The 27060-nt window shown below is 46.0% G+C and overlaps 1 non-coding gene across 1 annotated transcript; it reads right to left on the reverse strand.

The window, feature by feature from the left end:
• Positions 1-2271: 2271 nt before the first annotated feature.
• On the reverse strand, positions 2272-2375 carry LOC117201310 (U6 spliceosomal RNA). The gene has a single exon (XR_004483316.1). It is a non-coding gene; the product is annotated as a U6 spliceosomal RNA (small nuclear RNA).
• Between the last annotated feature and the right edge of the window lie 24685 nt (positions 2376-27060).

The following is a 27060-nucleotide window of genomic DNA, read 5'->3' on the forward strand; positions in this document are numbered from 1 at the left end:
GAATTAATTAAATAAATAAAGCAAATGGAGGGAAGCCCTAGGCTAACTCATTGCCCTTGGGGGCAACAAAGCCTGCCCCCAGAACCGGACTCCTTATTTCTCTTCTACTTTCCAAAGGTTTCTTAATATTGAAACTGATGCCCTCTCTTTTAACACAAAAATTTCACAACCTCCTCGAAAGTCACTAATATGCGAAAGATAACTAACAGTTTTTGGCTAGAGTCTAAGTTTCTGAACATCCTCACCAGCTAAAAAGACTTTGTTCAAATTTACTTTCATTATGTTCTATTTTAACACAATGAGAATATTTTATTTTAAATATGTGTACATGCAAAATATTGAAATATTGCATGCACTTTCTAACTACACTCCTCCCCCATAGATCATGATATGTTCCTCCTGGGAATCCCTGGGCTTTCTAGTTTTGCTCTGGCCAGACTCCCTTCTATGGGCAGCCCTTTGAAACTTGTTCCACGATGGGGCTTTGCCATAGGTAACCAGACTTCCAAGATGATGAACTCCTGCCCGTGACATTTTCAAGTGTCTCCTTTCCCCTCCATACACACTCCTGCACCTCCCTCCCCACTGCTGCTGTGCTCCACTTTGGGCTCCAGCTGTGGACTGGAACACCAGGGCTGACTGCTGTTAAGACTCGTTCACTGACTTTGCCACACTCTTGGGTCTCGTCTGCCTTCCTACCCTCTACCATCCACCGCCCAAGCCTTGTCTATCCTTGAGGGCGAGTTTCATGCCAGAGCCTGCTTCCCATTCCAAACACATGACACACGCCGATAACAGGCTGAGAGAACAGAGGCCTCTGCCTGGAGCAAGCACATGGCATTCCTTACCCTGAGAAAACACAAGACGAGGCTTGGCCTGGCTTGGTTTGGAGCCATTTTTATCCCTCAGAAGGTAGAGGATTCCACAGAGGAATTGCTACTTTGGACTTAACTCTAACAAGGTTGAGGTGATTGATTGCAAGGAAATATGAGATATACTGTGTTGAATAAGAACTGGGCACTGTTTACAATCAAAGAGGCAGAGTAGGGTAGTGGAAAGAGCTCCAACTACATGCTCAGAAAGACCTCAGTTCAATTCCCAACTTGGTGTGAACCTGGCGAACTTATTTAACATGTGTGAGTTCAATTTCCTCATTCATATAATGGGGATAATAACTCTACCTATTTTGTAGGGTTGCTGTAAAGATGAAATGTGAATTCACAGTGTCCAGCATGTAGTAGGGAACACAATAAGTGCTCAGCTGATCATTTTTGAGCATACAGTATGAGTTTGATAAATGTTAGTTTAAAAAGTCAGCTTTCCAAATGTTAAATGAAAATTTGTTTGCTCCTGTGGTCAGAGACTCTAAACGGAAACCATGAGTGCTATTGCATCAAAACTTGTAGGATTTTTTCTTTTGTGCCATTTGGCTAATTAAATATTTTATTCTTTAAAAATTAATGGGTCGGGCTTCCCTGGTGGCGCAGTGGTTGAGAGTCCGCCTGCCGATGCAGGGGACACGGGTTCGTGCCCCGGTCCGGGAAGATCCCACATGCCGCGGGGCGGCTGGGCCCGTGAGCCATGGCCGCTGAGCCTGTGCGTCCGGAGCCTGTGCTCCGCAATGGGAGAGGCCACAACAGTGAGAGGCCAGCGTACCAAAAAAAAAAAAAAAGAAAAAAAAAAAAAAATTAATGGGTCAAGGACTTCCCTGGTGGTGCAGTGGTTAAGAACCTGCCTGCAATGCAGGGGACACGGGTTCAATCCCTGGTCCGGGAAGATCCCACATGCCGCGAAGCAACTAAACCCATACACCACAACTACTGAGCCTGTGCTCTAGAGTCCGTGCGCCACAACGAAGCCCGTGCGCCTAGAGCCCACACTCCGCAACAAGATAAGCCACCGCAATGAGAAACCCACATAGCTCAACAAAGATCCAATGCAGCCAAAAATAAATAAAAATAAATAAATTAATTAAAAAAATTAATGGGTCATGATAGTAAAATAAGTTTAAAAGCTGAACAATTTACCAAAAAATATATAAAAATGACTCTTAAACATATTGCAAATATGTCTGATCTCGTAATTTGAGAAATACAAATTTCAATTACACAGAGATATAATTTCTCTAAAATTGATTTAAAAATAAAAACTACTACCACTGTTGTCGAAGCTGAGGGAAACAGGCACTTGCATACATTTCTGGTGATAATATAAACTAGAAAACTCTCATAAAGGGATATTTTGCAATATCTAATAAATATACATAGCTTAAAAAATATGGAATGCTTCACAAATTTGCATGTCACTCTTGTGCAGGGGCCATGCTAATCTTCTCTGTATCCTTTGAATTTTAGTATACATGCTGCTCTTATTATTGAGACAGATACTTTTATCTTCATTATAGAGCACAGGAGACCAAGATTCACAGGGGTTAAGTAACTTGACCAAAGTTACACAATTATAAAGTATCACAATTCCGAGTTTATCCCTGTGATTCTAGCAACCCGATATGGTCAGAGTGTTATCTCATGCTTATCAGAAGTTCTTATTGGCAGTTACATAGGGATTTGATTAATAGACAAGAAAAATTAGTAATTTTTCAATAAATCGTTCACACCCGGTAGCAGCATTTGAAATTACCAACATGAAGACAGACAGTATTTAAAGAGGTCTTTAGCATTCTAAAACACAATTATCTTTGTCTGACAGGCAATTCATTGAAAAAAAGAAGTTGAGGTATTGTTTTTTTAGATTAAAAGAGCCAAAACTGCAATGTGTCACTTGATTTGATTTCGTTTTGTCAAAGCCATGATAGACATGTTGGCAACAAATTGGGGAATTTGAATATGGACGAAGTGGAGAAAACAAGCAGGAATTATTGTTCATTTTTTGTTACTTTTGATAAAGGTGCTATCCTTAGAAGGAGAATTTTGCAGGGGTGGGGTGCAGAGCTGCAAGTGGTAAAATGAACTATTAGTGGTAAAATGTCATGTGTCTTTATTTTTAAATGATTAAGCTAAACAATATGTAAATAGAGGAAATGTGACAAAATATTGACAATTGTAGACCCTATAGGTGGAGGATACATAGGTGTTCTTTGCGCTACTAGTCCTACTTCTCTGTATATTTTAATGTTTTCATAATAGAACAGAGATTTAAGAAAAGGCCCTTGAAAATCACTGATCTAAAGGGAGGGCTTTAAAGTCATGCCATGGGGTTTGGCTCCTGACAAGGCTTGTATCAAAGACTGAGAGGAAGACAGAGGACCAGATAGTCAAACTTGGGAGGACTAATGATTGATGGAATCTAGATTTGAAAATGGCTGGAATCTAGCCAGGGGAACTTTAATAAGGAAGAATATAGTCATGTATATAGGTTTTTAAAATATTAGCAGCCTGAGGAAAGCATTCAGAACAGCTATTCTCACTAAAAGGACAAAAAGGCTTTAGTTGGTGGCAAGTCAATGTGAGAGAATGAAGTGATGTAGCTGCTAGGACAACTAATGCCCTTTTAGTCTCATTTCTGGAAGCAGGAGATCCAGAACAAGGGAGAGTGATGGTCACACAGCCACATCCGGCCAGGTCACATCTGGAGTTTTAGATTCCACTCTAAGTCCCTTGTTTTGAGTGGCACTGGGATAGGTCCAGAGAGGATGACTGGGCCACATCATACTAGCCAAAGAACCTGGGGCTCATAAGTTTAAAAAAAGACTAAGGGTCAAAAAGTCCACAAATAATACATGCTAGAGAGGATGTGGAGAAAAACATTTGTATGCTGTTGATGTGAATGTAAATTGGTGTACCACTATGGAAAACAGTATGGAGTTTCCTTAAAAAAACTAAAAATAGAACTACCATATGACCCAACAATTCCACTCCTAGGCATATATCTGGAAAAGACAAAAACTCTAATTCGAAAAGACACATGCACCCCAATGTTCATTGTAGCACTATTTACAATAGCCAGGTCATGGAAGCAACATGAATCTCCATTGACAGATGAATGGATAAAGAAGATGTGGTACAATGTACAATGGAATACTACTCACCCATTAAAAAGGAATGAAATAATGCCATTTGCAGCAACATGGATGGACCTAGATTATCATACTAAGTGAAGTAAGTCAGACAGACAAAGACAAATATTATATATCACTTATATGTGGAATCTAAAAGAATGATACAAATGAACTTATTTACAAAACAGAAATAGACTCAAAGACATAGAAAACAAACCTAAGGTTACCAAGGGGGAGGTGGGGGAAGGGATAAACTAGGAGTCTGGGATTAACAGATACACACTACTGTATGTAAAGTAAGTAAACAACAAGGACCTACTGTATAGCACAGTAGTAACCTATGAAGGAAAAGAATTGGAAAAAGAGTGTATACATAACTGAATCACTTTGCTGTACACCTGAAACTAACAAAATGCTGTAAATCAACTATACTTCAAGTACATAATTAACTATTCATTTATTTTTAAAAAGACTAAGGAGAACATGGTCATGCCACCAAATATTTCAAGGGTTTTGTGCAAGAGACTAGTCCCATGCAGGCAGTGCCATAAAAAAGAAGCAGGTGCACTTGTTACAATAAAATGAAGCATTTTTGTAGCAGTGCCCAGGAAAGGACTGTGTTTGTTAAATGGACAGCTTGCGTGGATCATTACTGCTCCTGTTTAATGTAAGGAGAACACTGGGGAACTGATGCAAAGAGAGAGGAAAAATAAGTGAAAGTGCTTTGAAAAGCTTAAAATGCTACATAAGCTTGAGACATTTGTTACTACTTGCCAGAACTAGCATTTCAGTAGCAAAACTTCCAAGGGCCAGAGATAAAATTTATCTTTGACCTGGATGCTTGCCTGAACCTTGTATATAGTATCAAGGACTCCTTTGTCTGTTTTTTCAGGAAGATGAGTAATTATGTTGATAGTTTATCAGATTTCCAATTCCAAAGCTAGAAATCTCCCTGGCAACTCTTGAAGGGTTTTCTTTTCTTTTCTTTTCTTCATTTCCTCTTTTTTTTTGTTGTTTTTGAGTCAATGAAAAACGTTCATGTGGTTTAAAACTCAAAGAGTAAAGAAGGGTGTACTATGAAAAATCTCCTTCTGTCAATTTCTGTCCTCTAGCCATTCAGTTCCACTCCTAAGAGCCAACTGATGTTACCCAGTATCTTTCTTGTTTTTTAGACACTCTTACTCTTCATGTAGTTTTCTCCATGTGAGAATCTAGGAAGCAAGGAGAGAGTCCTCCTCTCTGTCCTCCTCCTTGCTCCTCTCAGATTCTCAGCAAGGGATCTGAAAGTCACTGCCTCTCTGGCCATGTGACATCCCATAGGATGGTCACTGTTACACAGGACCCAGGGGAGGCCTATCCCAAGAGGTTTCGGAACAAGTTTTCCTCGAAACTGCAAACATTTGCCAATGCCTTATTTCAGCATTCTGCACTCCACTGGCCAGGCAGTTAAACCTCTTGCCAAAGACTCTGCAAGGAACAAGAGATAACATTGTGTGTGGGTGAATATGTCTATTTCTCCTCTGACCAACTTTCCTGACGAGGTCACACAATTGCACCTTTGTTCCTGTCCAGAGGGCTGGACAGTTGGTGCTATGAGAACGTTATTGCTGCAATCACCAGGGTTCAGTTTATAGCAGAGGGTAACTCATGCTTATTCCCATACTGGCCTGTACACATGCTCTTCATTTGTGTATATGTGTGTTGTTTCTCCAATGATAAGTTAGTCAAAGGCAGGGTCCTAATACCTAAACCCTTTGTATCCTCAGATCCCCGAATATAAGGATCTCACCTCTTATTTTTTTCATATTGCTTAGCAACTGAGAAATGGATTTTCTTCCTTCTAAGTATCTCTTGCGTATGTGTCTGGGTAGCTCCCATGGGGATATGGTGGGAGCATGAGATATTGTTCTCATCCTCATGAAGTGACACATTTTTCTAGAGAGGCAAGAATTACACGTATGATATAGGGACAGTACTTACTAAGGTGAGAAATTAAGATGGGCTTGAGGGGGCCATGGTTGAAACATGATTGATCATCTCAGTTTTTTCTAGAGATTAGTTAAGTTTTATCCGTTTCTTTAATCTTGATTCTTAAGACTGTAGTTTATAGACTCATTAACAGAAACAAGTTTGTGCTTCCTCTTCTTCCTGGACATTTTCTGTATTCTGTTGGGCAGGGCCGTCCTCATCCTTCAGACCTCCCCCAACCGGAGTAGCTACATCCACACAGGACATTCTAGACAGGGCTTCCTTAGGAGGAGACAAGGCCATTCTGCCAACCCTGTTACACTTCTGCTCCCTGGAGTTATATGATGCTTGCACATTTTCAGGTAGATGGGCAGCTCTAATGTGTAATACCACAGGGCCCAGGAGCCAACAGACCCTTGACAGGCCTCCCATGAGCTTTGACAGTCGGGGGCCAGGGAAAAGATGAGTGACCCTGATGAGGGCAGAGGCAGTAAAGGCCTGTGGGATTTCCCAGCGTTAAACTGGGGACTGGAGGTGACAATGGCTTTGTGTTACATACTTGATTTTTTGCATGGATTCTCCTAAATACAGAATTTCTCTCCATTTCTGGCAGTAAAAGAATTGTGCTGAGGGGCTTCCCTGGTGGCGCAGTGGTTGAGAATCTGCCTGCCAATGCAGGGGACACGGGTTCGAGCCCTGGTCTGGGGAGATCCCACATGCCGTGGAGCAACTGGGCCCGTGAGCCACAACTACTGAGCCTGCGCGTCTGGAGCCTGTGCTCCGCAACAAGAGAGGCGGCGACAGTGAGAGGCCCGCGCGCCGCGATGAAGAGTGGCCCCCGCTTGCCGCAACTAGAGAAAGCCCTCGCACGGAAACGGAGACCCAACACTGCCAAAAATAAATAAGTTAATTAAAAAAAAAAAAAAAAAGAATTGTGCTGACTGATTGCTTTTTAAGTTCCCTGTTGGGGTGAAAGAAGATAAAAAGTAGGAGTAAGTCTGACTCATGTCTGTAGATTTTTATTGTAACAAGCGTCATGTATTTTTAAAACAGCAAAATCTGGCTTTAGCCTTGAATCAAACAAGTCTACCCAAGATTATCCATGTTAAAAAATAAATCTGAAGGGCTTCCCTGGTGGTGCAGTGGTTAAGAATCTGCCTGCCAATGCAGGGGACACGGGTTCAAGCCCTGGTATGGGAAGATCCAGCATGCTACGGAGCAACTAAGCCCATGTGCTACAACTGAAGCCTGCGCTCTAGAGCCCATGAGCCACAACTACTGAAGCCCACGCACCTAGAGCCTGTGCTCCATGACAAGAGAAGCCACCGCAATGAGAAGCCCACACACCGCAACAAAGAGTAGCCCCTGCTCGCCGCAACTAGAGAAGAAGCCTGTGCGCAGCAACAAAGACCCAACACAGCCAAATTAATTAATTAATTAATTAAAAAGTCAATACCACCAAATTTTGAAAAACTGCTGCTGCCTTCTCTCTAATCTCTGCCAAGGGACCAGATTTCTCAGGTAGGTGAGTTAAGCATCCTGGCATCCCTTTCCCTGGAAGGCTGGAGATGCAAGGGTATATGCTGTATACTAGATGTTCTCAAAGCATGGTCTGGGGACCCCTGGAGTCTCTGAAATCCTTTCTGGGATTTCTGTGAGGTCAAAATTATTTTCATAATAACACTGAGATGTTATTTGCCTTTCTTACTTTTCTTGCCTCCCAAGGGTATGGTGGAGTTTTCCAGAGGCTACATGACATGTGATGATGTTATCACTCTGATAGAAACTGGAAGGTGTACTGTGTATTTTTGTGTTTTTAAATTTCTCCATTTTAATTTATAATATAATTGTCAGTGGATATAACCCACTATTTAGGAGTGCAAAAGGTTCCTAAGATCAAAAATTTTAAGAACCATGATATAGACCAGGAGTCCCCAACCCCCAGGCCGCAGACTGGTACCGGCCTGTGTCCTATTAGGCACCGGGCCGCACAGCAGGCGGTGAGAGGCGGGCTAGCAAGCAAAGCGTCATCTGCGGCTCCCCATCGCTCGCATTACTGCCTGAATCATCCCTCCCACCGCCTCACTGCCCCGGTCCGTGGGAAAATTGCCTTCCACAAGACTGGTCCCTGGTGCCAAAAAGGTTGGGGACTGCTGATATAGACCATCATTCTCAGTCACCATGCTAGAACACTAGCAAACACCATAATGTTATTCTTTTTGATGAGAGTTTGGAAACACCCAAGTATTCTAGATGAAGACTTCTTAAGGAGATTTAGGAAGCATTCTATCTGTCTAGGTACATAATATTCAGATTACCTCAAAAGCTCTAAATAATTGTGCTGGGGGCTTGTATCCCCCCCTAATGTATGGGTATGGGTGCCCCAAATCCTTTTACTGGATATGCTAATTTGCAAAAAAAAAAGAGAGAAGGAAACACCTTTATCTGTGATTTGTCTGTCCTTTGACAATCATCTGAAATGGGATCATAATTCACGCATACAGCCTTCACCTTGAAAGGCAGTGCGTGCTATTTTTGGAATTCCTGAACTCTAAATGAACTGAAACCAAGAATCCATGGCCTACCAGGAATATAGGGCAATCAAGCAAGTTTTTCTGGTTTGGGAGTTTGTGTGTGTGCCTGTTCGTGCCCACGTGTGCACAAGAAATGAGGTCAGTTTGGTCACCAGGCCATTTGTTAGATATTTCTGAATCCCATTCTTCAAACACAGTCAGAACAGAGGTTGGTTCTCACATGTTGGTCCAGTGCCCATTTAGTCAGGAGCTTGAGATTCCATAAGGCCACTGCCTCCTAAGCAATGGAAGGGACCTTTTTGTTTTTTTAATAAATTTATTTATTTATTTTTATTTATTTATTTTTGGCTGCGTTGGGTCTTTGTTGCTATGTGCAGTCTTTCTCTATCTGCAGCAAAAGGGGGCTACTCTTCATTGCGGTGCGCGGGCTTCTCATTGCGGTAGCTTCTCTTTCTGCGGAGCACAGGCTCTGGGCGCGCGGGCTTCAGTAGTTGTGGCACGTGGGCTCAGTAGTTGTGACACACGGGCTTAGCTGCTCCGCGGCATGTGGGATCTTCCCAGACCAGAGCTCGAACCCGTGTCCCCTGCATTGGCAGGCGGATTCTTAACCACTGCGCCACCAGGGAAGTCCTGGCCTTTTGTTTTATACAAGCCCTCCTGAAGCTGGGCATGGAGCATGTGTGCCCATAAATATAATAGTTACAAGCCTAGACTCTTCCTTTGTCTCCCTCACACACATGGACTATGACAGAGTTGGAGATATATATCCTCAAACTAAAGTAACCAAACTACCAAATACAAGCATTTGTTCTGGATTCGACTGAACACAGATTAGATGAACATCTGTTATATGCAAGGCACTAAAGAAGGCGGCATGAGGAAGGCAAGACAGACACTGTTCCTGTCCTCAAGGGTGGCAACAGCTAATCACCTGTCATTTTCCAGTTACTGCATCCCAGTATCCTCTGTCATCTATCAGAGTAAACTGACAGAGATAAGGACAGAAGGGTGACCTCCATTTCTCTCTTTTATTCTTATTAGGCTGAATTCATGAGGGACCTCCTGGGGCCATCTCTAGCCCCCTGCCCTGAAGGAAGAAATAATTTTCACAGAAATTTCATGTCTTAGAAACAGAAAGATTTTGTCTATTATAAAGAATCTTTAGCAAAGTAAAATGAACGACACTCAATATGTTCCATTTTAATCAACATATCTTTATAATCATGTACATTAAACCATTTTGTTTTTAGGAGAAATGAGTGATAAGACAATGGCAAGAGCTAGAATTCTAGCAACAGTTAGGAAGGCAAAACTGAGTCATCTTTTTTTTTTTTTTTTTTTTTTTTGCGGTACTTGGGCGTCTCTCTGTTGTGGCCTCTCCCGTTGTGGAGCACAGGCTCCGGACCCGCAGGCTCAGCGGCCATGGCTCATGGTCCCAGCCGCTCCGTGGCATGTGGGATCCTCCCGGACCGGGGCATGAACCCATGACCCCTGTATCGGCAGGCGGACTCTCAACCACTGCGCCACCAGGGAAGCCCCTGAGTCATCTTTTTCATGCTAAGAGGAAGTGATGAGAAGGCACTAGTGTCAGAAACTGGCTTGGTGAGGATGCTTTCTCTCTGAGAGTCTGGAAGGGGATGAGCTCCGACCACTCACTGTCTCATTGTCTTGCCCACTGGTTCCTTCCTGGGCAAGGAAGAGAGTTGCATGTCCTGCAGAGTGTTGTAGGCATCTGACAGCAGTCCACGGGAGACAGCTGTTCTGGGGCCCAGAATGGGCAGTCTGTAGCGAGCGCCCTCTGGAGGACAGTGTAAGAAGGAAGGACAAGGGCTCCTTAGAGTCTATTTTTAAAATCTACTCAAAATAACCGATGTCACCAAAGACTTCTTTAACCTTATAAAACAGCTTCAAAGTTCACATGAAATCCATTTTACTAGAACTATCTTAGCCCCCACCAACTTAAGCTTTTACAAATCTTGACAAAGAGGCCAGAAAGGAGTGCTTAGAAACATAACTCAAATATTTGGAGACATTGCCAATTAAATTATAAATGAAGGGGGCTTCCCTGGTGGCGCAGTGGTTGAGAATCTGCCTGCTAATGCAGGGGACACAGGTTCGAGCCCTGGTCTGGGAGGATCCCACATGCCGCGGAGCAACTAGGCCCGTGAGCCACAACTACTGAGCCTGCGCGTCTGGAGCCTGTGCTCCGCAACAAGAGAGGCCGCGACAGTGAGAGGCCCGCGCACCGCGATGAAGAGTGGCCCCCCGCTTGCCGCAACTGGAGAAAGCCCTTGCACAGAAACGAAGACCCAACACAGCAAAAATAAATTAATTAATTAATAAAACAAAGGACTAGTCTTTGCCAAAGAATGATTGAAGTTTAAAAAAAATTATAAATGAAGATAAAGTATGTCTGGAGTTGTAACACAGGTCAAAGGGAAAAGAGGATTCAATTCTCAGAAGACTTTTCAGGGACACGTATATGGTTCTGCTCTTCAAACAAACGTGATCTTATGAAAGGCTACAGTAGTGGAAAAGTACTTGTATTTCAAAAGGAACCTTCATTTTATGAAATAATTTATTTTAGTGCTCCTTAAAATCCTTACCATCCTGACCTCTTCTTTGAATGTGAGTTTATATACAGGAAGTTGGTTAATATTCAACTCTTCGAAAATACTCATTGTGCAGGAGAGTAAATCAGTGCCTAAAATAGCATCTTCCCATTGGAAATCACTGAATGACTAAGGGAACTGGAGTCCTGAATTCTCTGGAAGAAGCTCTTTAGTTCAGCTGAATGAGAGCTAAGAGATGTCACAAGATCACAAACCTAGGACCCAGTTCAGTGTCATTGCTGTAATGAAGAGGAAACAGGTCCAGGGTCATGACGGACCGAGGACCAGAACCCAGATCTCCTTAATCCTAACCCTCTGTGCCATATCTCAGCACTGGGCCAGGTGGTAGACCTAAGTCAGGTGGTTAGCAGCTCTACCAATGTTTATGGACAAGAGCCTGTGAGTGTCATAGAACTCTGGACTCAAGGCCAAAGTCAAGATAAACAAATCCAGAAGAAACCCCATCACTTACTAGAGATAGGCTCTTTCCATTTACTTAGTTCTCACTAATAATTATTGAGGACATATCAAGTTTAGCTGAATCCAGAAAAATACTAGAGATTACTGTCATGATCAACAGAATGAGTTAGACAGTCACTGGCAGGGATGGTCGCTGGGATGAGTCAGCCATTTGGTGTTTGCAGCATGTCCACAGGCTACGCAGCACAGAGACATGTCTAAACTGTATAAACCAGTGGGGCTGGGGCAGTGTCAGCAGGTTCTCTGGGTCAGTCAAAGGTGAAGGCTGCTTGTACTGAGCGTCTGGCTCTTGCGGGTGGTGGTGGGCAAAATGCTTCTCTGGTTTTAAAGGTGGGAACACAGAAACCCAGACAGTTTCAACAATATGGCCAAACCTGTCTAGCAAGACCAGGATGTGAATGCAGGTCTCTTTGCTCCTAGGATTTTTCTTTGACCTCAGAGAGCACACACAAGAGCAAAGCTCAGCTCAGAAGGGTTGCAACTGGAATCAACTGCAGATCTACCAAGCTTCAGCTCCATAAGCACTCTCTCTGAAGTCTCACCTCCAACACTGCTGCCCTTGAATGAACTCTATGGGCAAGAACGAGGTCTGTCCAGAACATAATGTGCTGATCTATGTGCACTGAGTCTAGTTCTCACACTGGTAATTGAAATACACTCCCAGGGTTAATAAATTGATGAAAGGCATCTTATCACACTGTCCTGTAGAATCAGATAATAAACATTCCTGCTGAGGGAAGGGCATGTAATTGTGTGTGAGTGTGTGTACACGTGTATGTGTGTTTTATCCTTTGTGAGGCAGACCTGAAAAAAATTCAGGTTTAAGGGAAACTCAGAATGAATGTATGGCTGGTACGGAGAACCCTGAAACCAACTGCACATGCCTGTCACCCAGTGTTCCCTAGGCTTCAGGTGAATGAAGTGGTTGCAGGCAGATGGGGGCAGCTTTCATTGGGAGGATGCTCTTAGCTCTTGGAAATTCAGTCCACTTTGGCTAAATGAAAGTCACGAGTGAGGCCAATATTTTTGGATACATAAGAAGGGATTGGGACTATAGCAGTCTTTCACTCCGCTAGAGTGGTTATCTCCTAACCTCAGCTGTCGCCTGAGTCTCTGGTCCTCCCTCTTGACATCCCTTCAAGATATCCCTTCTACCCTCAAATGTCCTTTCTTGATGTCCTCTCAGTTCAGTTCTGGCTCTAGCTTCTCTGCAACCACCCAGGATAGAGATTAGACTTTCCCATCAGTACAAAGTGAACTTGATTTTCCTTACTGTGTGTAACAAATAAGAGAAAAACTGAAAGTGGCTTCAGTTAATCTGGGAGCAAATGAGAAGATGGACAAAGTTACTAAAGTGGCAGCCTATACTGCATTAAACCCTTGAATCATATCACTCCAAAGAATGACCCACCTCCTCTTTGCCAGCCCAGTGTTGGCTTCTCTAAAAGATAAGACTTAGGTCAATGCTGAAGCTGGAGATAGAGTCGTGCTGTCCTTTTTTTCCATACCAGCACATGAACATAAGAATAGCACTGGGCAGCTGCCAGGGGAAGGCAGGTGTTCTAGGGAGCCTGTGGAAGGGAGGGCTCAGGGCTTGGCGAGGCCATGCCTTGGGTGTGGGGACACATTTCCCTTCCCAGCTTAACTGGTACTATCAAGACTGCCTGAGAAGGGAATTATCTACTTTGTGCCCCATCCCTACAGACATTCTTCAGCAAGTGGATTATGGGGCTCTTTAGAAAGAATGGGGCAGAGCCCTGTGGCGTGGAGAGGACCTGGGAAGGAACACACCATGGATAAATGCAAGTGAGGCCTGAAGAGGGGACAGGTGGGGCTGGAGTGAAGGGAGGGCTGTGGACCTGGCGAAACAGGTCAATAAGCAGTACGTGAAAGAGAAGGGATGGAGAATGGGAAGTTGTTCAGAAAATTTAGAAATTATCTTAGGTGTTACTCTGGGGGTGGTATGTCTCCCACTACAAGTACTCCAAAAGAAAGCAAACCTGTTGGGATGTCATCACGAGGACGTCTGGGTACAGTCTGGGCCTTTGGTGGATGAAGACTCATCATTCTGACTGGAAGAAGCAAGAATACACATTAGTGATTTGGCTAGAGCTTGGTGGAAGGGAATGTGTCATTGTACATTTTAAAACACAGGTGGTCTCTCGACCCCAGCACCTGTTAACCTGGTGCTCAGACCACTTGGGAGCAGTGTGAGATGAGTGGCCAAAGACCACCACTTCTGAAGCTCTTTTTACTTTAGTAGTATTTTCATGGATTTTGATAAAACCTTCATTTAAAAAAATGTTTTATTCCACTGTCTGATAATATATGGTCTGAAAATAGAAGGGATTAAGGAGAGAATCTTCCAGTTCTCAGAAAAAAATGTAACAACACTTCCAGATCAGTGCAAAACTGAGAATATTTTTTTAGAACCTTCCAATTCTCAAGAAAAATGTCTTGATCACTCCCTATTTCTCCTGGTGGCTGAGACTGTGGAAGTGACCTTCAACCAAAAGGTATATAAGCTCAAACCATTTCTACTTTATTTTAAATTGTTTCATTTCTAAAGACTGACCAATCTGTAAACTTGTATGGGCAATCTACGTCTCTACATTCATTTCCTGGTATCTACTTCCACAGAGATTTTCCAGGATTATTTTTACTTTGCTACCAAAAATGTGGTCAGTCCAGTCAGTTAATTTTATTAAATTGCCATTGGAGGACTCACTGGGACTAAGAAAAAGAAAAATCCCTTCTATTACCCATTTTGGGCAAACAAGAAGGTGGTATTTGTAAGATTGAATACTTGAAGATCTGTCTACACTATAATTCAACAAATATATATCTATCTGCTCATACTTATTTCCTCTTTCTTTTCCTCCCTCCCTCCCCTTTTTCCTTCATTCCTTCCAGTCAACAAACGTCATTTAATTCCTACAATGGCTATAATTAAAGTCACTTTAAAAATTATTTCAGTAAGGACAATTCCAATCTGCTTATATATGTAGTGAGATTTAAAAACTGTGAGGACAGATTTTATAAGCTACAAACAGAACGAGGACCTGACTTTAGAGTCACACTAGCTAAATCTCAAACAGAAGTAGGATGTTGTCCTTCACTACACTGAAAAAAAAAAGACCAATCTAATGATACTTCTGTCTGGAATTGACATGATTTTAGGATTGGTTCAAACTTCAGTCTTAGCTTTAAAGGAATAAGAGCTTGTTTTAAAAAAACACACACACAATTAATGACTCAGGATTTGAGACTTTCTTTAAAGTACCAAACTTGCAAGATAAATAAATTGGAACAAAACATTTCAAAAGTCTCTTTCATAGAAGAGTACCTTTGGCTCAGAAATTCCAGTTTTCCATTTAAAGTCTGTAAGGAATATTTTTTAGAATGACTTTTATTGTGATCCAATATAAGAGCACTTAAATAGTATAGAGTCGGGGGGCAGTAAATGTCACTAGTGCTGGAGTCTGTAATGCTCAAATACACATTTCTTCCACGGCCCTGTCTGCTTGGGCCAGGACGTGGTTTTGGTGTATCTGAGTCCATATGTTAGTTTGTACAAATGGCTCTGAGCTCATACAGGGAAATATAACAACTCCTGCTGTCATCTAAGGTTACAAAAAGACCTATTTATTTTCCCACGTTACTGCTCTCTGTAGAGGAAACAAATTAAAGATTGCCATTAGATCACATGTAACTTTTCTGTTTAGTCATATGGAAGGGTGACTGTATGTTTACATTTCAACCATCTACCGCAAGGCAAGTCCACCTATCTTGGTGACTTATCCAGGGTGACTCCACGTTTTGAGTTTTTTAATAAAGTGAAAACTTAGTCCTTCTTCCCGGTCTGGTAGTTAAATGCAGAAAAAACCCTGCAATCCAACTAATCCAACTTTGACTGGATTTTATTTTTGATATATTTGATCTTGATAAGAAAGCAGCAAATGACAACAAACTGATAACAGTAATTTTAGTCAATATAAAGTAGCAGAGGCTGTCTTAGACTCAAGAAAATTTATGTGCAACCTCCCATACTTTATGAATTAGATATGTCCTCCACATGGAGAATTGGTATTTAGTTCTGCCTAAGTTTTATCAAAGAGATCTCCTATCCTATGCCTTGTACTATTCTTATGAAGGTAGAAAGGAAGATTATAGTTTCTACAGTAGTTTCCATAGCTGTTCAGGCAAAGAGGTTAAAAACAACTTTTTTTGTCTAACTGTGTACTATAACCAGAAAATGAAACCACTCAAGAAGCTCATCCCTAAAGCATTCCCTAAGCATTTTACTTATTGTATTTCTCAATCCACAACCGATATAACCAGATACAAAGCTGTGTCCTAATTTAAATCTTTGAGTTACCTATGACTCATAGTATTTGCTATGGACAGTTGCTAAAGGATAGTTTCAGATCATCTGGGATTATCATAGTTCTTGGTTGCACCAATGGAAGAAAGTCCCATGTAGAACAATGCCCCAAACTGCATTCTAATTTAAAGAAATAACATACTGCCTTAGCAAACTCAGGTTGTATTTAATATGAGTCATTAATAAATCATTTTCTGCTTTCTCCTTTCTCTTGTTAAATTTATTCCTAAGTAGTTTACTTTTTTGATGCTTTTATAAATGGAATTGTTTTCTTAATTTCAGTTTTGGATTGTCCACTGTGAATATCTAGGAATCAAATTATTTTCTGTATATTGATCTTGTGTCTTGTGACTCTGCCATACTCATTTATTAGCTCTAGTAGATTTTTTATGGATCCCTTAGGACTTTCTATATATAAAATCACATCATCTGCAAATAGAGTTTTATGTTTTCCTTTCTAATCAGGATACCTTTAATTTCTTTTTCTTGCCTTAACTGTCCTGACTAGAACGTACAGTACAATGGTGAACAGCAGTGGCAAGAGCACACATCCTGGTCTTGTCCCTGGTCTTAGGGGAAAATATCCAGTCTTTCCTCACTAAGTCCGTTGTTAGCTGTGGGTTTTTTGTAGACACCCTATATCAAGTTGAGGAAGTCCCTTCTATTTTTAGGAGTCTTTTTATACTTTCCCAGTATCTCCGCTCAACCCCCTGCAGAGAATGGAGGGGTCTCAGTGACAACAGCAGACAGACAGCCCCTCCTCTCCCCAGTCCCCGCCCCAGAAGGAAGGGGAGCTGTTACTGCACATAGTGAGACAAGGGTATTTCACGCTTATTTTCTATCATTTCCCACCAGGGTCTGTGAGCTCCGGTTTCGACAATGGTAGGGAAGGGCCCTTGGGCACTTTTGTGTCTGAGGCCCTTCCTTTGGGCATCTGCAGGAATGGTAAAACCACGGTGTGTGCTTCCACTTGGGGCAGGTTTGGGCAAGAGTAAAGGTCAGAAAAGAGGTCTTGAGAAAGAGAACATGTGACAAGGTCCCAAGTGAGCCAGCTGGCCAGGGCCCGCTTAGGCCTGGTGTCAGGGCATTCTAAATATGGACACAGTGATTCCAGGAATGAGACCAGGAGAAATCCCAATCCCAGCTTCTCAGTCCCAGTCAATGCTAATATTGAACACTGTGATCCTAATTATGCAGAACATGAACAGAGGTCGGAACATCCAGGTACACCTTTGATGGTAGCTTCAGTTAAATTTCCAAATCCCACGTGACAACCCAGAGAAGTGCTTGCTGGTTGGAAGCAGTTTTGCCATGAACTCATCAAAGGAGCCTCTCTCATGTCTCCTGTTTGTCTTCCACTCCTTGTCCTTCCTCTTTCTGTACATCTAGCCCCACCTTCCTCCCCGAGTCAAAGGAGAATCACAGGCTATTAGAATTGGAGAGACTCTTCCCAAACCCTAACCTAACCGTTTAGCTAAATTAACCTTCCACCCAGCCTGGTGCTCGCTCTGAAGGCCCCTAACCCTACCCCCTAAACTGACCCAAGTCCTAGCTCCAACATGTACAGCACCCCCCAAAACACGCCTCTTTCTTCAGCAGCTCTGATGGCAGAGCTACGTAATTGTGGAGCCCACATCCCTCCGATAGCCTTTCTTTTCCTAAAACTCCCCCCACCCACCATCCCCCCCACCAGTTACAAACGACCCCTATAGCCAGGAAGAACCAGAGAACCTCTCCCCAGCTCCACCACCACTGTGGTCGTGTCTGAATTTACGACAAACCCCAAGATGAAGCTGCTTGTTTCATGGTTGTGATGCTGGAGTGTAGTGCTGGAGACACGGTAAGGGGGAGAAGAGGCTCCACAGCCTCCGGCACCTCTGTAAGGCGCAGTTACCCGGCGAGCCCAAAGCAGTATGGCTCATCTCGTCTCTTCCCCTCTGGCCCAAGCTGCCTTGGTTCATTTATCATTTGGTTTGTTGTAAATGGGGAGATTTACCATATCGTGTCAGGAGACGGTGCGCCCAGGACCAGCAGCTGCTCATCTGCAGCCCTTCCTGCAAAGCCCCGTCATGGTCTCTCTGCTGGGCTTTGGTGGGGAAGGGGTAGAGCTGTGCCCTGGGGATGCTCACGCCCATGTCTGCCATCCTCCACGACTACCGTTTTCATTTCTCGACACGTGGAGCACAGCTGCTTGTTTCTGATCAGCGTGGGGTCTCCGGTTCCTCCCGGCCTGTGCGGAGAGAGAGAGACAGAGAGGTGAGGAAATGGTGGGGAATCTGGGGCAGCAAAGAAGTGGGTAAGGGGTGGAGGGGTGAGAGAAGTAACCGTTATTTCTTCCATGAAACAGAGATGGACACTTCGGTCTCAGCCCCATCTCGGTGGATATGAAACCCAGGCTTGTCTGTGGCTGGTAAATTCAGAGAGGGTTTAGGCAGGAGGGGTTGACCCACAGACTAAATGGTGACCTCAGGCCCCTGCGTGCAGTGGAACAGGAATAAGACAGCTGGCAGTGGGGATGGGACTGGGGGCTGAAATCCAGCTAGGTCCCTCTTTCCAACCCGAGCACGCAGTCTGAGGGGCTGCGCTCTCTCGTGGGTGACACACTTCCTACATTTCATACAAAAGTTCCACCATCTGGACTAGTTGAAGATCTCTGATGGCCTGAGAAAAATGAATAGGAGACTTCTGCAAACCTCCCTTCTCTGGTCCCTCTGAAATCCGACCCTCTTTTCTCACGCCTTCACTTTGGCCTGACATCAGCTCTCAAGCCTGCACTGCCCAGCACCACGTGGCCCTTCTGCACCTCCCCGGAGCCGCCGATCAAGCCCTAGGCAGAACTGGAGCTGGTGTGTGGGTCCTGGGCCCGCTCCCTCCCCTAGAGGAGGGAGGCAAAGAAACCACCAGTGCAGGGAGAGTGGGGCACCCCTTCTGCTCACTGGAACCCCTGCTTCCTTTCTGACTCCACTTCTGCCAAAGGGTGGAAGAGTGGGCTTCGGGGCATTTCCACCTGAAACACAGGCTTCTCATTCGCATGACTGATGACAGCTTGGTTAGGGAGCAAATGGCAGCTTGAGGTTAACATTCCGTCTGGGGATTCTCTTACCCTTCCCCATCCACACTGACACCAGAGTCGTGAGATAGGTTCTCAGGAAGCATCGAATTCAGGGGAGAGGAGGGCCCACAGGGACAAGCAGACAGTCACTAGGAACTGAAGTCTCCTCTTTCATGAGGTCGAGTTGGTGACCTAGAACTGCAGGTGTGCACGCCTGTGCCCTGATCTGCTCCTGGGCTGCCCTGTGGGGTGTGTGCAACAGGAAAGGAGGAATATACCTGTGCAGCGTGGGGCGTGAGTGCCTGGGTTGTGCTCCTAAGGTGACTTTTGCTGGATTGTCTCGTAAGAGACACATGGCGCTTGGGTGCGGCATTATTGGGGATCGAGGACTGTAAACGATGTACCACGTTGGATTCTTTTGACAAATATTTAAAATACATTTCATATGTACAGGCCATTTTCAAAGAATCAACTCAGTATCCCCACACTGTGGGCTGGCACGGGAAAGCATGAGTGGGAACGGCTAGATTTATCATTCAGCAACAAACCTTCTTTGTGAGGCCACCACGTAGACGGCGCTGTGATGGAGTCACAAAGGTGAATAAGAAGGTTTCTGGCCCAAAGGAAGGCCAGGGAAGAATGCAGACTTATGTATTTGTCCATTCGCTACGTACTGGGGACACCAAGATAAAGAAGACACAGCTTCTGACTGCAAGCTGCTCACCACCCAGCAGCCTGGGTACCAAAAGGTGTGCTGGTGTTGAAGGGCAGAAATATACTGAGGCCACAGGGGAGTGGAAGGGAGGCGCTGAGCTCATCTGGTGGGAGTGGGGCGTCAAGGAAAGGGTCTGAGGAAGGTTGAAAGAACAGGCGGTGCTCAGGTAGGTGTTGGAGGTGGTGAGCAAGGAGGGGGGTGGCATTCCAACCTAGGAACACTGTGCAACAGCATGGAAGAAAGACCTGGCCAACCCGCTTCAGGTAAGTGAGGACAGCCTGGAACGGCCAGTTGTCTGTGGGAGGAGGGAGGAGGGAGGAGGGAGGCTGGAGAGGACCCCCACCCCCACCCTGCCCACCATCAAGCCCATCAAGCCCCCCTTCCCACCCCCCGGGGATGACTCCTTTACTCTTCTGGGGCGATTCAACCTCCTACCTTATCTTCCCTGTACCCTGGGGGTGGGATCTCCTGGGGCCCAGGCTTTTCCCACTGTCCCTCACATCTTTCAGTTCTGAGACTAAGACACTGGTCTGAAATTGCGATTCAAGGCTGGATGTGCCAGGTATCACTGAAGAAGCAAGGATGCTTCTGGGCCTTCAGCAAAGAGAGCGACTGCGTCCCACGTGAGGAATCAGGAATGGCTTCTGGAAGTGGCATCTTTGCTTGGTCTGAAAGGATGAGGAAGGCCTGGATGCTGGAGGTGGGGTGGGAATGTTCTCAGGCAGGTTTGGTTTTAGTAGAGTTAGAAGCGGATGCTTGTCTTTCCTGCAGTTGGTTCTGCCACCTTTTCCGGACTTCTGGTTTCTGCATAAGAATACACCAGACCCGACAGGGACTGGAATCACGGGGTTCATGGCAAACCAAGCAACAGACACGCATGGAGCACGGCAGGAGCTTGCTAGGTGAATGACAGCTGAAACTGTGACTCCAGAGTCCCCCACCACGGGCTTCCCTGGTGGCGCAGTGGTTGAGAGTCCGCCTGCCGATGCAGGGGACGCGGGTTCATGCCCTGGTCTGGGAAGATCCCACATGCCGCGGAGCGGCTGGGCCCGTGAGCCATGGCCGCTGAGCCTGCGCGTCCAGAGCCTGTGCTCCGCAACGGAAGAGGCCACAACAGTGAGAGGCCCGTGTACCGCAAAAAAAAAAACACAAGGTGCCCCACCACGATGACTGTCATCCTTTGGAATCTGAGGGAAAAAATGCCATATATGTTGCCCTATCTGGCCTTGTTAACTCCTTACCCTTTATGATATAGCTTAGATGTTTCTTTCTCAGAAAATCTTTCTCCTGACCCCCTTACCTGGGTGCCTGCCTCTCAGGTTCCATCACAGATTTGGTATAACTCTTGTTGCAATTTGTACTGTTATTCTTTTTTTTTTTAATGTGTTTGTTTCCTCCTCCAGGCTGAGAGTTCTTTAAGAGCAAGAACGTATCTCACACATCTTTGGATGTATAAGAGGCTGACTTCCAATTTTCTCACCACCGAGAACTCTTTTTATTATTTCTTTCCGCTTGACTCAAGTTTTCAAAGCTCGTGATCACCACAGGAACTACCCTGCGTACTCCTAAGTCCTTCTCCTGTTTATGTTGATCAAACATGTGTAACAACAAGTACAAGTTTCCAAGGGAAGTACTGATGAACACCACTGACCCGAAATAGGACAGGAATCTAGAACCCGTCTCGGAATCGGCACACAGTAGGCATTCAACACATGTTGGCTGAATGAATGAATCAGTGTAAGCGTTTTAAGCTCTCAGGTATAAACAGAGACATGACCAGCATACATGTATGTCCATAAATCCCTACAAGACACACATGTGTGAAGATCACTATTATAACAGCACCGTGCTCGGGGAAACATTACAGGACATTTGTGTGCAACAAATTCATCTGTACCAAATTCTTAGGAAACGCAGAGGCTGGAAGCAAATTGCTCGGCTCCAGACCTGGCGCCGAGAGACTTGGCCGTGGTCAGTCACAGATACGCCCTGGGCCTCCCATCCCCCTGGTGCTGCTGGTTTCTGCAGCCAATAGGCCAGAGGCCAACTCTAATCCTGCCCACGCTGTCAATGTAGAGAAGAAAGAGTCTTTGATGTGTGGCTTCAGTCACCTCTGCCAGGAAAGTGGCAGTGACTCCGCCTGAGACTCGCTGTCAGCCAAAGCCTCATCCCTGAGAAGAGCCACTGCATCCCTCCTCACTTGGAGAGGCGGGCAAGGGCCCTGGGGCTGTCTGTGCAATGTGTTTGTTAGGCAGCCGTGATGGGCAATCCTGCCTGGCCTGTCTACAAAGCAGCCGACGCAGACAGTTTGGGATTCTGTGTTCTCCCTGGGCCTCAGCTTCCTTCCTCAGCCCTGAAACCAAGGCCTTTTCCTTCCTCAGCACGTCCTTCTCACTCCCGGTTTCCCTTGGGCCCGCTCAGCACACTAGCAGGAATGGAGAGTGAACTGGCCGGTGGTTCTGAGCGCAGGCCCCCCAGCTGTATCATCTGTACAGTCAGAGCCACCAAGAAAGGAGGCTGGGAAATGTTCATGGGGTTCTCGTTTCCCAAGCAGCTGTCCCCAGGAGAGCAGATGGCAGTGTGACAGGACAGCCAGGACAAGGCATGACGCAGAGCTCAGCTGGGCCCCAGAAGCCGAAGCCTGCTCTTCAGACTTCACACCTGGAAACACCTTCGTATCTGAGCTCAGTGTCTGCTCAGGTGCCTAAGCTCCGGCTCGTGGCCCAAGTCCTTGGCCTCCTTGAATCTTTGGGAAAGAAACAGAATTGTTTCTCCCTCTCCCTCCCTCTTCCTCTCCTCTGTCTCTGTCTCTCTCTCTCTCACACACACACCTGTCCACATAACAAAAACTGAAAAATGGAAGCACCAGATGGCAATTTTAAAAATAGGACCACAAGCACGAGTCGAGGGGTACCAACAAATGTGCCTCTGATCTCGCCCAAGGCCTCTGCTCCTTTCCTCCTTCCCTCTCCTGCCTTAACTGGGAGGCACCTCATCAGTCACTTACTTCAACTCTTTCATTGAACACAGTGAGGAAACTGGCCCAGAAAGGTCCAGTAGCACATACATTTAGTTTCCATCAGCCAGAAAGTTCTTTGGATAAAGGGTCAAAGAAAGACTACCTTTTCTCAGGAAGAGAGTGGACTCTTAGGGTCCATATCAGGACATAATGATTCCTGTATCCCTTAGGATCCAAAAAGTAGTGGTCAGAGAACTATTTTCAATATTCAAACAAAGAAAACCCTATCATAATTATACATTTTCCTGCTCTCTGACAATACCAAGCATCTCAGTTAAAGAACAAAGCTGAACACAGTTTTAAAAATACTCTTACTGGGCTTCCCTGGTGGCGCAGTGGTTGAGAGTCCGCCTGCCGATGCTAGGGGACGTGGGTTCGTGCCCCTGTCCGGGAGGATCCCACATGCCGTGGAGCGGCGGGGCCCGTGAGTCATGGCCACTGAGCCTGCGCGTCCGGAGCCTGTGCTCCGCAACGGGAGAGGCCGCAACAGTGAGAGGCCCGTGTACCGCAAAAAAAAAAAAAAAAAAAATACTCTTACTGTTCACTAGGAGAAATTTCAAACATACATGAAATGGTCGACAGCCATGTACTTCCCATCCAGACTTGTTAAACTTGGTTTTTATTTCATTATTTATATCATTATTTACACTTAGATCATTATTTCAGATCAGTGGTATTCATCAGTACTTCCCTTTAAACGTTGTACTTGTTGTATGTGTTTCATCAACAGGAGAAGGGATGGGGGGTATATGAGGCTGTTTCCCTGGTGGTCATGAATTTTCAAAAACTGAGAGTCAATGAGAGAAAAATAATAGAGTTCTCAGTGGTGAGAAAACCAGAAGTCGCCTCCTATATGTGTTCCCAGCCACATCTCCACTGCACAGTGTTGTCACCCAGGGCTTTTTGTCACAGGTCTGCCCAAAGCAACATAAACAATGCCCTCCTCTTTCCCCTGACTCGTTAAGACTGGAACAACATAGCCAGTCAAGGAGAGTAGCCGGGGCTGGGGGCAGGAATGGAGGGAGTGGGGGGCACTTTATTCTCCCCAAAGAATTGGTCACAGCCAACCCTGCAAGCAGGCAAAGGCTCCAGGGGCTCCTGCTGCAGTTCCCCATCAGCCCCACATCGGCTCTGCCTGTTCGTGAGCTCTAAGTCACCTCCTGACCTCAAGTATCCAATTATCATGGTTCGCTTTATTCTTTCACGGCTTCGGGAGGAGTCCTTTGTCAAGGCCTGGAAAACGCAGGTGAAAGCCCTGCCTAGTAAAGAAGCTGCTCCACAGGTGTTTGAATGGGGACGTGTTTAGGCCTCATTTCTCTGTCTGCATTTTCTGTTTTTCTTCTTTGGTAGCTCCGACTCTCCTCTTCTGTTTCCTTTTTGGTGTCTGTTGTCCCCTGACCTCTCTATGTGTCTCTGGCTTCTGCTGTCTTGATGTTTGTCTCCCTCTCCCTGTCTTTCTGTCTCTGAGCCTCTGTTTCTTCTCTGTCTCTCTGCCTGTTCACTAAGGCATCATGCTCCAGTCACACAGAGACTCGCCCCTGCCCTGGGAGGGCTCCTGGGCAGGACAGAAAGGCCGTTTGGAATGTGGATGTTCGAAGTTCTGCCTTTTGACCTGTGATGGTGAGGAGGACAGGCGCCAGGTGGCAGGACCTTTGCACCTGTGCCCTGGGGCCTGGACCTCTAGTTGGCTGCGGGGCTACCACAGCTTCCTGACAGGTCCCTGATTTGGAGGAGTAGAAAGAGATAAGAGATAGTGCATTCCACTCCCACAAGGTACAGCACAGTTTCTCTCTAGAAAGGAGCAGCGCACACATGCAGGCCTCAAGCTCGCAGCCGACTCTGGGGGCTGGATTCAGATCTGAGGAGGTCTGTGTGGCAGGCAAGGATCTGATGTGAGGTAACTGCCAGGTGCCCCAACGGAACAGGGATCCCAGGTCCCTATGAAGGGTGGCAGAATATGCCTCCCCCAAATCTGCCACTTTGGCGTCAGCATCATTTTGAGCTAAGACACTTGGAAAAAACAGCAGGTGCAAGAAGGGTGCTCTGACCCTCCTCCTTTTCTTCTGAAAATCAGGAGAAAAAACCCCAAATGGGAGATGTCCTAACACCAGGAGGAAACCATCATTCTTATCTTCAAGGACAAGAAGTTGAAGCCAAGAGAATTCTGTACAAACAGACCTTTTCAAAATAATTCTTATCCTCCTTTAGCCTCCCCACAGTTTAGTTACTTTTCCACACTTGCCCCTCTTTTTTTAACCTACTATAAAAACATTCAGGTTTTGCCACTTTGGGTCTTCATTTCCTTATAAAGGGTCCTGTGTCACATAAAACTTCTAGTAAATAAATTTACATGCTTTTCTCCTGTTACTCTGTCAATTTAATTCTCAGGCCCAGCCCCAAACCCTAAGACAGCAAAGGTACAGTAAACTTTTGTCTCCCCTACGCCTGTTAGCCCTTCCAATCAGCAAGAGCGACTCTCTCTGTCTCTCTCCTTCTCTGGTGGAGGGTCAGCCCTCGACAGGGTGATGGTGAGGGTTAGGGGTTCATGAGGTACCTGAGTCTCCTGTCCCAGCAGGAGCGACGGACTTGCGACCTCCTGGGTCCGCCTAGAGACCATTCCCCGCGGGCCCAGCCTATTGGCCAGGCCGCGGAAGCTGTTGCTCTTGGCTTCCATCTAGTGGCCGCATGTGAGTATTGCAGCCGTGAAATTCTAAGCTCTGCTGAAGTGGGTGCCTCTCGCTCGACCCGCTCATTAGAGACGCTTTCCTCCCCGGCCTCAGAACCTCAGTGCCCAGGATGGCACGGTGTACTGAGACCCAGAACAGACCCGGACGAGGAGGCGCTCGGTAGCAGGGGAGAGCCTGTCTCAGTAAGAAGTTCAGAGACGAGTGACTAGTAGGCTTCTTGCTGGCTCTGCAGCAACAGAGGGGTCAGCCCTGTCTCCGCCCAGGCCCCTCGGTGCATTTCTTACCTACTTGCCCGTTCAGTCTAGGGTGTTAGGGGGATTCGTGCTTGACTCTCAAGCACAGCCCTGACCCACTTCTGTGCTTGTGAACCGGGAACGTTCGCACGTCCCCTCTGTGCCCGGGCGGGGTCCACCCCTCTCCTTAGGTCCCTCCCACTTCAGCCAGTGCTCCTGCCGGCCTGATTCCTTGATGTTCTGCCCGCCCGCTGTCTCCCTGTCTCTGCTCCCCCGGCTGTTCCTCCGCTTGTGGAAAGTATATCTTCCAGACCCAGTGCAGATGCCGCTTCCTCTTGAATCATTCCCTCGCCCCATCTCCGCGCGCCCCGCCCCCAGCCCACAGGTGACCTTTCCTCCCACCTCCTCTCGCCAGTACTTTGCCCCTCTCTCTCTCTTATTCCACGGTTGCGTACCTGGCCGTCCGCCCACTCATTTGTGTGGGTGGCATCTGACTTATTCTGTATCTGCGTTCGGCCCAGCGACACGAGGACTCTGTAAGCGTTTATCCCCTGACACGGGGGCTCGTCCCCACCGCGGCTCACCCTTGGCTCTGGCAGCGAGTGGGCAATGCGCCGGCTGCTCTCGGAACGCCGCTTCGCGCGCTGCCTTCAGTGGCCCTGGCTGTGTGACTTGTGATCTTTCGGGTGGAGAAACTGCTCTCATCCCCGAGAGTCCTCTGTCTGCCTCCACCTGGGGCAGATGCTCGCTGCACAAACACCCCTGATGTGGGTACCCACCCCCCGGCCCCTGGAGCGCAGCGTCCCGGAGTGTCACTCGGCAGCCAGTCGTGGCAGGTTTCCGTGAGGTGAAGGGGAGATCACGAGCTCTTAACGCGAAATTCCATGGGTTTAGGGCGTTGTAGGTGGGAGACAGAGGGGTTCATGGTGGGTGGGGTAGGGGGTTAGAGACCGCAGAAAAGGGTTCATTCTGGACACAGGCTAGAAGCAGTCTCTGAAGGTCTCAGGGAAGATCCCTCAATATGAATTTTTGGGGGTTCCCTTTTTGATGATTCTAACCTGATTCTTAGTTCTAGTGGACGGAGCCCTAAGACACTCAAGACAGGGTGCAGGAGAGGGGGTTCATTCACGTCTTTCAACAAATCTGTTAAACACTGACGATGATCCAGACTCAGGGCTGTGTTAAGGAGATAGGAAATGGCTCTGTATCCAAATTTTCTGTCATTCTAGAACTAGCTATGGTGGTTTTTTCCTTTTTTTAAAATTTTTATTTTGGCTGCACTGGGTCTTCGTCGCGCTGCGAGGGCTCCAGAGTGCGAGCTCAGTAGTTGCAGCGCATGGGCTTAGTTGCCTGCAGTG

The sequence above is a fragment of the Orcinus orca genome, chromosome 1 (genome assembly GCF_937001465.1).
Source record: "Orcinus orca chromosome 1, mOrcOrc1.1, whole genome shotgun sequence".
Classification (NCBI taxonomy): domain Eukaryota; kingdom Metazoa; phylum Chordata; class Mammalia; order Artiodactyla; family Delphinidae; genus Orcinus; species Orcinus orca.